Here is a 12,220-nt window from a genome sequence, read left to right on the forward strand (position 1 = left end):
ACTTGACTGATGGATGAGTGAAAAACGGAAAATCTCCTGAACTTTGAGGTTTGTAACAAGTACTTTGAGGTACTAAGAAGTACTTTAGTAGGCCTCTTGTACTGATTCTGACTCAACTGTGCACCCAAAACTCACAGAGAGATCAAATTTCTCACCAGCTATCTTCATCAGCACCACACTCTTAAAAAATATGGTTCTTCAAGGGTTCTTTAGTAAAGACACTGGTCATGACCACTCAGAGAACCATTTGCATGCTTAAGTGGTTCTTTGGATGATGAAATGGTTCTTCAGATTGATGGAGTATGTGATGAATATGGTTCTATATCGCACCAAAAAGGGTTCTTCTATTGTTACAAGCTTGACATCATGACCATAGCAGAACCTTTTTTGGTCCTATACAGAACCGCTATAGAACCCATATACGACACATTCTTCCTCAATCTGAAGAATCATTTCACCATCCATTTAAGCATGCAAATGGTTCTCTGAGTGGTCATGGTTCTATATAGAACCAGCGTCTTTACTAAAGAACCCTAAAGACTCTTTTTTATTAGTGTACCCACACAGAACCGACATCTCTTTATCTCCCTTTTTCATAATGCAGCTTGTTTTCAATCTTTCATACTCCCGCAATATATATTCACTATTTATAACTCTAAAATCGTAAACAGGTGCACTAATGTAAACATTTAGATTAGCGTTAGATGTTAGTGGGTGGAGCTTTGAGAGCATCAACTTGAGACGTAACAATAGCAAACAAGCAATTTGCACTGCCATTGTTTTGTTCTCATAAAGGGGGGGTTAATTTTTTTGCACTGTGGCTTATAAGGTCTTAGTTGTGGCACTGTAGAAAGTCCAAATTAAAATGTAAGGAGTACAAACTATATACATATTTTTTCATTGATACATATTTTTAGTAAAAACACAAGATTTTTTGCGATACAAGCAATTTCAAGAATACTCAAAGTACAATACAAATCTACTGAAAAGACTTTAGTTTACTAACAAGGACAGTTACTCAGTATATTCCACTCCTGATTTTATGGATTTTATGGCCCATCTTTAAAGGTATATTCCACTGATTTTGCTAAAACTCTGCTTAATTAAGTAGTTTAGATGTAAACATAGTCGTTCAGAGTGGTTCGGTGTGAAACGTTCCGTTCTAGAGAAACTTACCGAGTCAGAACTGTTCACAGTGGTGGTGATAGGAACCAGACGTCCACCTCTAAAAGCTCCCTCACAGAAAGTTACTACATGAAATGGTTCTGAATTCACTGCCTGATGACTGAGACACTGTTTTATGATAGTTTTGTGAAAGTTTTGGCCTTGAAATGTATTTTTGGGTCCGCAAAGAAAGCTATTATTTCAGATTTTCCACTATTTTCCATCATCAACATTCCATATAAACTCAGAAGACTCGTGTAGGTTCACTGGTGGTTTTGGATAGTAAATAAAATGTCTATATTTGTGTTGTAGTCATGGCGACCCCTGGTTCCTATCACCACCACTGTAAAGACATCTGAACCATTTCACACCAAACCTCTGAATCACTCTGTCAACATCTCACACACTGAATTATGGGGGAATTTTGGAACATTGGTGGAATTCTCCTTCTCATGTTCCCCCCTAGTGTGCTGTTCCTCTTCCTGCCTATAGAGGGTGGTCTCAGGCTCTGAATGCAGCGGGCTGTAAGCAGGTCACAGCGTCTCTCGGACCACACAGCACGTCCACAGTGAGATTAACCCATTTCAGCGGCGCTGGGTGGGCCAGAATGGAAACTGGGCATTTCTCTAAAGCTTTCCCCTCCAGCTCCACCGCTCTGGGCGGGGAACGTGGTTAATGAGCGAGAGAGAGAAAGAGAAAGAGAGAGAAAGAGAGAGAGAGGCCAGAGTGGGCGTTCGGCACTCTGGTCCTGTACAGAACTCTGCTGTGATTCCTCAGTGTGGCCTGGATTATCCCGTAATCTGATAACAACCCACTGTGCAGATCTGCTGATTAAAGTTCTGATGCAATGGTAGTCGCCATGGCTGGCAGAAGGAAAGAGGATGGGCTTCAGTCTGTGTGAGGCACTGTGTTTGTTTTTTTACATTATTGTCCTGATTTGAGGAACCAGAGAGCCGACCTGTAAAGCTTCATTCTTCACACCTGAAAGAGCAAGCTTACTGAGTTTAAAGGGGAATTCCAGCAATATTTCAAAATTTTCAAAATAATTCAGTGGCTGAGATGTAAACAGAGTGATTCAGAGTGGTTTGGTGTGAAATGGTTTTCTTTGGGGACTATTTGCGTGACAAAACCATGCATGTATCCCTCCACCATGAATGGATTTTAAAAAGTATACAATTTTTTTTCCATTATTTTTATATATGTATGTGATATAATGATTGTTATATAATTGCATAATACATATAAAATACATTATTATTATATTATTGTATTTTTATGTATACAGTATATCAATATATTGGGAAGAAAACGTTGTATCTCCATTTTTGTCGTTTTCCAGTTTTTGACATCATTTGAAAATACCTGTTGGCCTTTACATTGTGTATAGATTTCATGATGAATTGACCAAAAGAAACGGCCCAAGATGACTTGATAGTCTGGTTCCATTGATTTACATTAAAAGCAAAGTATGTTTTTTCCTTCTCCTGTAAAGTTACCATTTTGGAGATACGAGGTTTTCTTCCGACAACAGCGCTATATATATTATTATATAGATTATGTGTGAGTACAGTATGCATCCATGTTGTAAGTAATAATATACTGACTAATCCCTATATGTTTTAATAAATCAATAAAAGAGTCTCTCTTCTTGCTGAACAGCGATTAATCTAAGCTGTGTGTTTATAACAGACTCAAAGAAATGACCTCTGCTTTCCTCGATCTCTACACGGGAAATCAGTCCACAGCATAGTCATATTACATGTTACACCGTGTTATAAAGATATTACAATTTCATTTTATTTTTTATGATGCAATAACAGTAAAACTGAAATGCTGGAGAAAGTGGTATTAAAAAAGAGACATTATATATAAATGCAGACACAAATCCAGCATGTTTACAGGCTTTTAATGGACAGATGTTTGAGAACAGCGCAGTCATGCTCACGCAACTGGACGCGTCTTCTGTGCACTAGCCAAGCCTTGTTTCCGCTGGATGAACGGAGCGTCTGTCCTCCAGCAGGGAGAACAAAAACCCCTTACACTAACCACAAATACAAAAATATATAAATAACACACCAACTGACCACTTTATAGGTCCACCTCCTTGTTTCTACGCTCATTGTCCATTTTATCAGCTCCACTTACTATATAGGTGCACTTTGTAGTTCTACAGTTACAGACTGTAGTCCATCTGTTTTCTCTGCATACTTTGTTAGCCCCCTTTTACCCTGTTCTTCAGTGGTCAGGACCCCCATGGACCCTCACAGAGCAGGTACTATTTGGGTGGTGGATCATTCTCAGCACTGCAGTAACACTGACGTGGTGGTGGTGTGTTAGTGTGTGTTGCGCTGGTCTGAGTGGATCAGACACAGCAGTGCTGCTGGAGTTTTTAAACACTGTGTCCACTCACTGTCCACTCTATTAGACACTCCTACCTTGTCAGTCCCCCTTGTAGATGTAAAGTCAGAGACGATAGCTCATCTGCTGCTGCACAGTTTGTGTTGGTCATCCTCTAGTCCTTCATCAGTGGTCACAGGACGCTGCCCACAGGACGCTGTTGGCTGGATATTTTTGGTTGGTGGACTATTCTCAGTCCAGCAGTGACACTGAGGTGTTTAAAAACTCCAGCAGCACTGCTGTGTCTGATCCACTCAGACCAGCGCAACACACACTAACACATCACCACCACATCAGTGTTACTGCAGTGCTGAGAATGACCCACCACCCTAATAGTACATAGATAGATAGATAGATAGATAGATAGAAGGGGGAAACCCCCAATAATAATCGTTTTTACTATCACTATTTACTAGTCACTATTAGTAAACAGTGAGATTCAGGGTGGTTTGGTGTGAAATGGTTCAGATGTCTTTACAGTGGTGGTGATAGGAACCAGGGGTCGCCATGACTACAACACAAATATAGACATTTTATTTACTATCCAGAACCACCAGTGAACCTACACGAGTCTTCTGAGTTTATATGGAATGTCGATGATGGAAAATAATGGAAAATCTGAAATCATAAGTTTTCTTTGGGGACTATTTTGCCTCACAGCGCCCTGCATGTATCCCTCCACCATGAATGGAGTTTAAGTTCTCTAAACTATCATAAAACAGTGTCTCAGTCATCAGGCAGTGAATTCATAGCCAGTTCATGTAGTAACTTTCTGTGAGGGAGCTTTTAGAGGTGGACGTCTGGTTCCTATCACCACCACTGTGAACAGTTCTGACTCGGTAAGTTTCTCTAGAACAGAGCGTTTCACACCAAACCACTCTGAACGACTCTGTTTACATCTTAACCACTTAATAATGCAGAAATTTCCAAAAATAGATGGAATTTCCCTTCGAGGCTGGGGGTAAGTTTAGAAAATTACTATTACATATAGACACAAATATGTCCACATGGACATTATACAAGTAAACAAACACCTGTTCACCTTTTTAGTGAGTAATAAAAGTAAATTGTATTTAGAAAAATAAAGGATCACCACTGACCACTGACCACTGAAACGTTTTCTCCACGATGATGAAAAGATAAAGGTCAGTTACAAACCAGAAACCTGGAAATCATCCTTGTTTCTGAAGTTAATGTGTTGTTACGACGTTCATGTGCAGTTCTCAGGTCAGGAACTCCGACTCAGACTGTGCGTCCTGGTCATGATGGAAATAATGAGTAACAGAATTACACCATTCTCCTTCATATTAAAGCAGCCGTATTCTTTAATCTGCTTTAAACGTGCAGCAGGGCTCTTCAGGAACGTGGCAGTAATCTCCAGTTTGTGAGACGGCTGTGAGTTGAGAGCGAGCGGAGATTTGCATTGCATTAAAGTCCCCGCAGGATTCTGACAGTGGAGCTTTAGACAGGATGAGTGCTGCGTTCATGAATAGTTATGAATTGAGCTTATCAGAATGCAGGATGTTTGTTGGTGCTTTTACTCTGTTTAATTTTTCTGATTTTATTGAACTCCACATTCACGTTAATGCATATAATAACCTGTCTGTCATATAATAGCACTGTGCTCATATTCACTGCTATGGGGTTCTACTTAATTAGAGCAGCAGTGGACGTCCACTGTGACGTCCAGAACCATGAAGGCACCCTAAACTCTGAGCTGTTTTGTTTTTTGTTTGTTAACTGCTGAATGCAGAAAGAATGCAGATAGGCAGATATAAATAAAGGCACTAAATAAATAAAATATATCATTATTATAGCTAATATTAGTTATCTGTATACTATGTACTATATACTATTAAGGTAGCTACAATCTAGATATCTCACCTGAGTTTGGCTCCTTTTCTCTGACCGAAAGGGTTGAAATTAGTCTCTGGTGTCCATTTCGTGCTGAATAAAGGTACAATCACTGTTTTCTTTCTGATTTTGTTCCTTACTGAGGCAAGAGTTACATTAGACAGTCACACTCGTGTTTTTCAGCAGACGTTCGCCAGTGAAATCACACTCTTCAATACGATTCGACGATGATAAGTGAAACTGTGTTTCAGAATTCCAGGGCGAATCAATTTTGCATGCAGAATTTGAGTCCTTCACACAGAGTGCTACTAGATAAAGTATAGAATTGCCACTCAGTAATGTCTTCTAGGTTGGTCAGACACTAGAGGGCGCTCCTGAGGGAGTGAAATTGACTGGATTCCAAAGGAGCTTTTGTGCAAACTCATTGTTTATGAATGTGGGTTCATTTTTTATGTAGCAAAATGTACTAATTTTCTGAACACAGAACACAATAAACTCCAGTTATAGGACTTTATAACGGCACGACGTATGGTCATCAACCACATCATCAGCTTGCCAACCAATCAGTACTCAGTAGCAGTAATGCTAACCAATGAGTACTCAGTAGCAGTAATGCTAAGCAATCAACACTCTGTAGCAGTAATGCTAACCAGTCAGCGCTTAGTAGGAGTAATGCTAACCAGTCAGCACTCAGTAACAGTGATGCTAACCAATCAGCACTTAGTATCAATAATGTTAACCAATCAGCACTCAGTAGCAGCTATGCTAACCAATCAGCACTCAGTAGCAGTAATGCTAACCAATCAGCAGTCAGCAACAGTGATGCTAACCAATCAGCGCTTAGTAACGTTAACTAATCAGCACTCAGTAGAAGTTATGCTAACCAATGAGCGCTCAGTAGCAGTGATGCTAACCAATAGGAACTCAGTAACAGTGATGCTAACCAATCAGCAATTAGTATCAGTAACATTAACCAATCAGCGCTCAGTAGAAGCAGTGTTAGCGTCCTGCTGCCCAAAACCTGTTTGCTGTATAAAAACTGAAAGACACAGCTAATTTCCAAAATTAAAGGAAGGTCTTGCACAAGTGATTAGGAATGAGTTTATTTTTAGCTGTGAAGTTCCTTCCTGCCCGTTCACTGACAGCTCACTCTCGGACATCCTCTGGTGCTTTTCAGTTATCTTATCTTGACTTTATCTTTGCTTTTGTGGCTGTACTGTTTATGGTAGGCAACTTAGACAGCTTGCTAATGCTAGGTTAGCTCCTTGGCTAACTGCAGCTGTACACAAGTCACCCCACTGTTATCAACCACGCCAGATATCTACTTTTTTGATAAGTCTCTGTGTGCAGCACTCAACTCCCACGAGTATAAAATTATCTGAAATAATTATGTTGAATTTTATGTCATCACTGTTTATGGTTAGCAAGTTAGCAAGCCTGCTAACTTCACAGAGGATTTTGTTTTTTTGTCTCCAATCTTCAGGATCAGCCCCGGTCACAAGGACCACCATAGATATACATACCTAGACGCCACGTTGTCCGTTGTTCTCTATCTGAGGCGATATGTCTGCACGGCCGCCATGTTGGAGAGGGCAAGATCTGCTTGTGAACAAATTTACTTGTACTGAGAGACGAAGAGTCTCAGGATTAAATCAGCCACAACTTCCTTATTACTCAACCGATTTTCAGCAAATCTGTTTAGTTATAATCCTCAGACACAGATTAATCCAGGCTGCACGGATCTGCTCTCGGCAGCTTTTATTACTTTAATAACTGATCGGGCTAATTAGCCGTCCAGACCAGCAGGAAAGTATTCAGTCTGGACCTGATGATAAAAACCGAGCTTAGCGCGAGAAACACAATCAGACACATCAGCAAATCCATCAATGTGTGAATCACTTCTAATCTTAATACACATAAAAATAAAATAAACCCCCCAAAACACAGAAAGGAGGACGGAGCTGAAGTTTGCTTCCAATTCGCCAGTATCTTGTTCGAGGTTTCCCATTCCACCTTAAATGGTGCAGCTTCAGCGACCAGAATGTGACTGCTGCACCAATTAAGGTGGAATGGGAAAATTGGAACAAGCTGCTACCTGATGAACCGTTTAAGGTGGAACAGGGAAAAATCAAACAAGCTGGAAAATAAGAAGCTGACTTCAGCTTTGTGTAAGAAGGTGCTAACGCTAATCTATTATGAATATCTACACGGATTAAGGAATGCTATAACTACCAACTACCATCATTGTAAATAAATAACTACTACATAAAGTTAAGATCCCCAGAATAGACTATTAAATGAAACAAGCTATATATAAAACGAGAGGAAAAACAATCACATCAACAGGTTCTCTGTGCTTCACAAACCACACGGCCATATCTACACAAACATCACACAAACAATACACATCACACACATGAGTGTGGATCTCTGTTATATAATCCTATCCCCCTTTCTGAGTGTGATATTCTTGAAATAGTGTAATTTTAGACAGTGTCTTTCTTAACCTGACTCTCTGTAATGGTACTGAATGCAGTCCAGCAGCGACATTGACCGCCCCAAAAAGGCGGCGCCCGTTGACGTGCCTGGCTGGACCCAACACATCATGTAGCTATGCATATCTATGAGGACCGCGATCAGCATGTTAGCTTATAGCTCAGTGGCTAGGCTAGCAGTCAGGGTTGGTTGACACCATAGGGATTCCCAGTGACTGTGTGATGTATTTGCGTAGGGCATGCTGGGTATTGTAGTGAGAGAATATCAATAAATGAAAACATATAACAAATATCAGATCGATACAAAATCATGAATTCTGTCAAACTGATGAGGCTTATCGAGCTCTGGAGTACTGAATAACACAACGAATAACATATGAAACTCCAGTTTTAGGCCGAATGCAGCTTTAGGAGTGAAAGTTTTAAACAGAGGCACTCAGTTTGACCCTGGATTTGGAGTAAACTGCTGTAATCCACTCTAAGTCTGATGGAAAACATTATGGTTGCTTGTTGAGATGCTCTCAAACGCAGACTGAGTCACAGGGACGCGTGCGCGTCCACCTGAACGACAGCATAGAGGCACACAGTGACAGCGCAGTTAAACAAGTGTGTCAGTCAGAGTCTATCTGGGCCAGTGGCAGCGCTGTTTAGACTGGAATGACAGTAATCTGTTTTAACAGCTTCTGTCATTTTGTAATATTATAAACAAACACGACGTCTAAAGGGCACATCGCTCTGTCTCTACCTTCCCATCGCTCGGGAACTTTCTCAGGTGAAAGTACAGGTGTGCAATGCAAAGCCTGACACAATTTGTTTTCTTTTTAAGTTATTTTAAAGGTGTTTGAGCCAGACTGATATAATTTCTATATTAGAACCATACACGTCTCTGCTACAAAGAACAGTTCAGCAGAAAGTAAAAAGAGTGCAAAAGTAAGAACTTAGTATGTGTGGCCATGCAAAGCGGATCTCGGGAGGCGCCACACTCCCGGGTTAAAAAGGTACTGCTGCTGCTATTATTGTTATTGTCAGTGGTGGACGTGGTACACAAACCATGTACTTCAGTTAAAGTAGAGACACCCAAGGTAAAATATCACTCCAGTAAAAGTAGAAGTTCCTTCCTTGAGTGAAAGTACTTGTACAGTAAGTATTTACTTTCAAATGTACTTAAGTATCAAAAGTAAAAGTACTGAAAGATTAATTATGACTCTGATGTCCTGTTATCATTTTTATAACAAGACTCGCTTCATTAACTCATTTTAGGTGAAAATACTCCAGTGTCTCTCTTGGTAAACCAGTCTTTTAATAGAAGGTCATTAATTAGTGACGCTGATGTCTATTAAAATTATCATCAGCACAAAACACTGAAGGCAAACAGTTTCCATCAGGGAGAACTGAGTGGCTCTGAAATCACTTTTTACAAACAAGCAAAGTTTCAGTTTAAGATTTATTTGAACTTAGTTTCAAGTTTAACTTTAATAAAAACTTTAAACTCAGATTCACAAATGAGTTTCCTTTACTAAACTGCATCTGTAGGTCTCTGTTCATAAACATGAACTAGCCTAAACTAATTTACTATAAAATGAAATGTGTTTGTATAAATTCAGAATAAAGACACGTCAGTCACAACTGCATATGAGTACATATTTCTATATTGTGGTCTGTTTACACAAAGTTAGGTTAGTTCATCATTTATGTTGAATAGACTCTCCCAAAATTTTACGCTGCTGCACTGATGTTGAACCGTGTGCTGCACTGGGTCGGTATGACCAACAGGTCAAAACAAGCTCAAAACAAAGTGACCGCTGTGCCCTGATTGGTGTTCTTGCTTCGCGCTTCTTTCGTTTTGACGTTACGTTTTTATACACACATAAACCAAAAGGAGCGACAGATTTCTCATAATGTAGTGGAGTAAAAAGTGAGATATCTGACTTTGAAATGTAGTGGAGTGAAAGAAAAACGTCACCAAAATGGAAAAACTTCAGTAAAGTACAGATACACAAAAACTACTTAAGTACAGAAACGAATTACGTTTACTTAGTTACTGTCCACCACTGGTTATTGTTGATGTAATTAGCGTTTTTGTGTTTTGGAGGGTGGGTTTACAGTGTGTTGGCAGGGTCTACTCTCCACAAATGTCATGTCCTCACATGTTACCCCCTTCCTGTGTTTCGTGTTGGGTTAGCGCTGGGCATTGCTGTCTTTTGAGGTGCCTGTTCAAAATAAAAGAGCACTTACCTATATGTGCTATGTTTTCTGCATCTTTTTCTGAGCAGATGCCACAGTTATAACAGACTGAGAAGCTAGTCACAAAAATGTATATAAACATGTAAATGTATATACACAAAATACAATTTATTTAATACAATTTTGTGTTTTTTTTTAAACCAGACAAGCTTTCAAAACTCAATATATAAAAATATATTTATCAAAATGAAAATGGTAAAAAGAGGCTCAAACACTGACATTAATTATAGACCACTAAGTAAAACAACAAATGTCAGCACAATAAAACTAATATGTATATTACATACATACATACATACATACATACATCATCTAAACCGCTTATCCTTCAGGGTCGCAGCGGGGTGCTGGAGCCTATCCCAGCTGTCATTGGGCGGAAGGCAGGACACACCCTGGACAGGTCGCCAGTCCATCGCAGGGCAGACAGACAATCATACACATTCTCACACTCACACCTAGGGGCAATTTAGCATGTCCAATCAGCCTGACTGCATGTCTTTGGACTGTGGGAGGAAACCGGAGTACCCGGAGGAAACCCACGCAGACACGGGGAGAACAGGCAAACTCCACACAGAAATGACCCTGGTCACCCGGCCAGGAATCGAACCCAGGCCATTCTTGCTGTGAGGCGTAACGTATATTATTATTTATAAATATATATTATTATCTGTAGTACATTTCTGATGAATCGGTGCATAAAATCTGAAATGTTTCGAATGTGTATGGGGGGATATAGAGTTCTCTGATTGTTTACTTTAGGGGTCTTAGTTGTAACAGCATGTTAAATGTGGGCATCAAAATCATTCATCAAGGTGATACGTTCACTGGTTTGGTGTTGAAGCGGAATTCCCCATTTTTCAATTTAATGTAAACAGAGTCGTTCAGAGTGGTTTGGTGTGAAACGCTCTGTTCTAGAGGAACTTACCGAGTCAGAACTGTTCACAGTGGTGGTGATAGGAACCAGACGTCCACCTCTAAAAGCTCCCTCACAGAAAGTTCCTACATGAAATGGTTATGAATTCACTGCCTGATGACTGAGACACTGTTTTATGATAGTTCTGAGAAGATTTTGGCCTTAAACTCCATTCATGGTGGAGGGATACATAATATGCAGGGTGCTGTGAGGCAAAATAGTCCCCAAAGAAAACTTATTATTTCAGATTTTCCACTATTTTCCATCATCAACATTCCATATAAACTCAGAAGACTCGTGTAGGTTCACTGGTGGTTCTGGATAGTAAATAAAATGTCTATATTTGTGTTGTAGTCATGGCGACCCCTGGTTCCTATCACCACCACTGTGAATCACTGTGAACACATGTAAATTTTGAAGACATTTTGTAAAATCAAATATTCAGTTCTTATGTATTGATTATGAAGCTTTTATGTATGCAGTTTTAAAATAATGGGTTCATTCACTGATTTGTGAAATTTGAATAATGATGAGTTTAACGATGGGTGATGAAGCTCTCTGATGCAGCGCTCTCTGAGACGACAGACAATGCGACTTGGCTAAAAATGGAAACACAGCAAATGGTTTTTGGGATTAAACATGTTTCGCTCAGGGTGGACAAGGATTTTTGGCTTCCGGCTTTCGTGCAAATTCTACTTTTCTCCCAAAAAACCCAATCTGCTGATTATATTCTGTCACAGGGAGCCTGCAGGAAGAAGAGTAAATGGTCTGCTACTGTAATGCTTACTGTATCTTCACGTTACAGCCGGGCACGTGGCACCGATTCAGCCCGCAGGCCACTGTACCTTCTATTCACGTATACTACATATAATATGTGTATCAATTACCAGGCTGAAGTGTCACAAATCTGATTTTTTGCCCTAATGTGACTCAGATCTGATGTTTTCAGAGTTGTGTGGACACAAAAATCTGATCTTTTCAAATCTGACCTGAGCCACTTTCATATGTGGTCCTAGATCGGATACAAATTCGTGGCCGTGTGGCCTTAATGTGACGCTCAGATCAGAATTCATAAGCTTTTTTTTCACTGCATGTGCGCCATCATTCAGCGTTACCATGGCAGCAGTGTCACTTATCTAAAGTGACCACCTCC

The 12,220-nt window shown here is 39.9% G+C and overlaps 1 protein-coding gene across 1 annotated transcript in view; it reads left to right on the forward strand.

Moving 5' to 3' along the window:
• Positions 1-12,220, forward strand: part of si:dkeyp-72e1.9 (syntaxin-binding protein 4) — a 99,503-nt gene that overhangs the window by 12,976 nt on the left and 74,307 nt on the right. The window lies entirely within an intron of this gene.

Source organism: Colossoma macropomum, unplaced genomic scaffold, assembly GCF_904425465.1.
Source record: "Colossoma macropomum unplaced genomic scaffold, Colossoma_macropomum, whole genome shotgun sequence".
Taxonomy (NCBI): domain Eukaryota; kingdom Metazoa; phylum Chordata; class Actinopteri; order Characiformes; family Serrasalmidae; genus Colossoma; species Colossoma macropomum.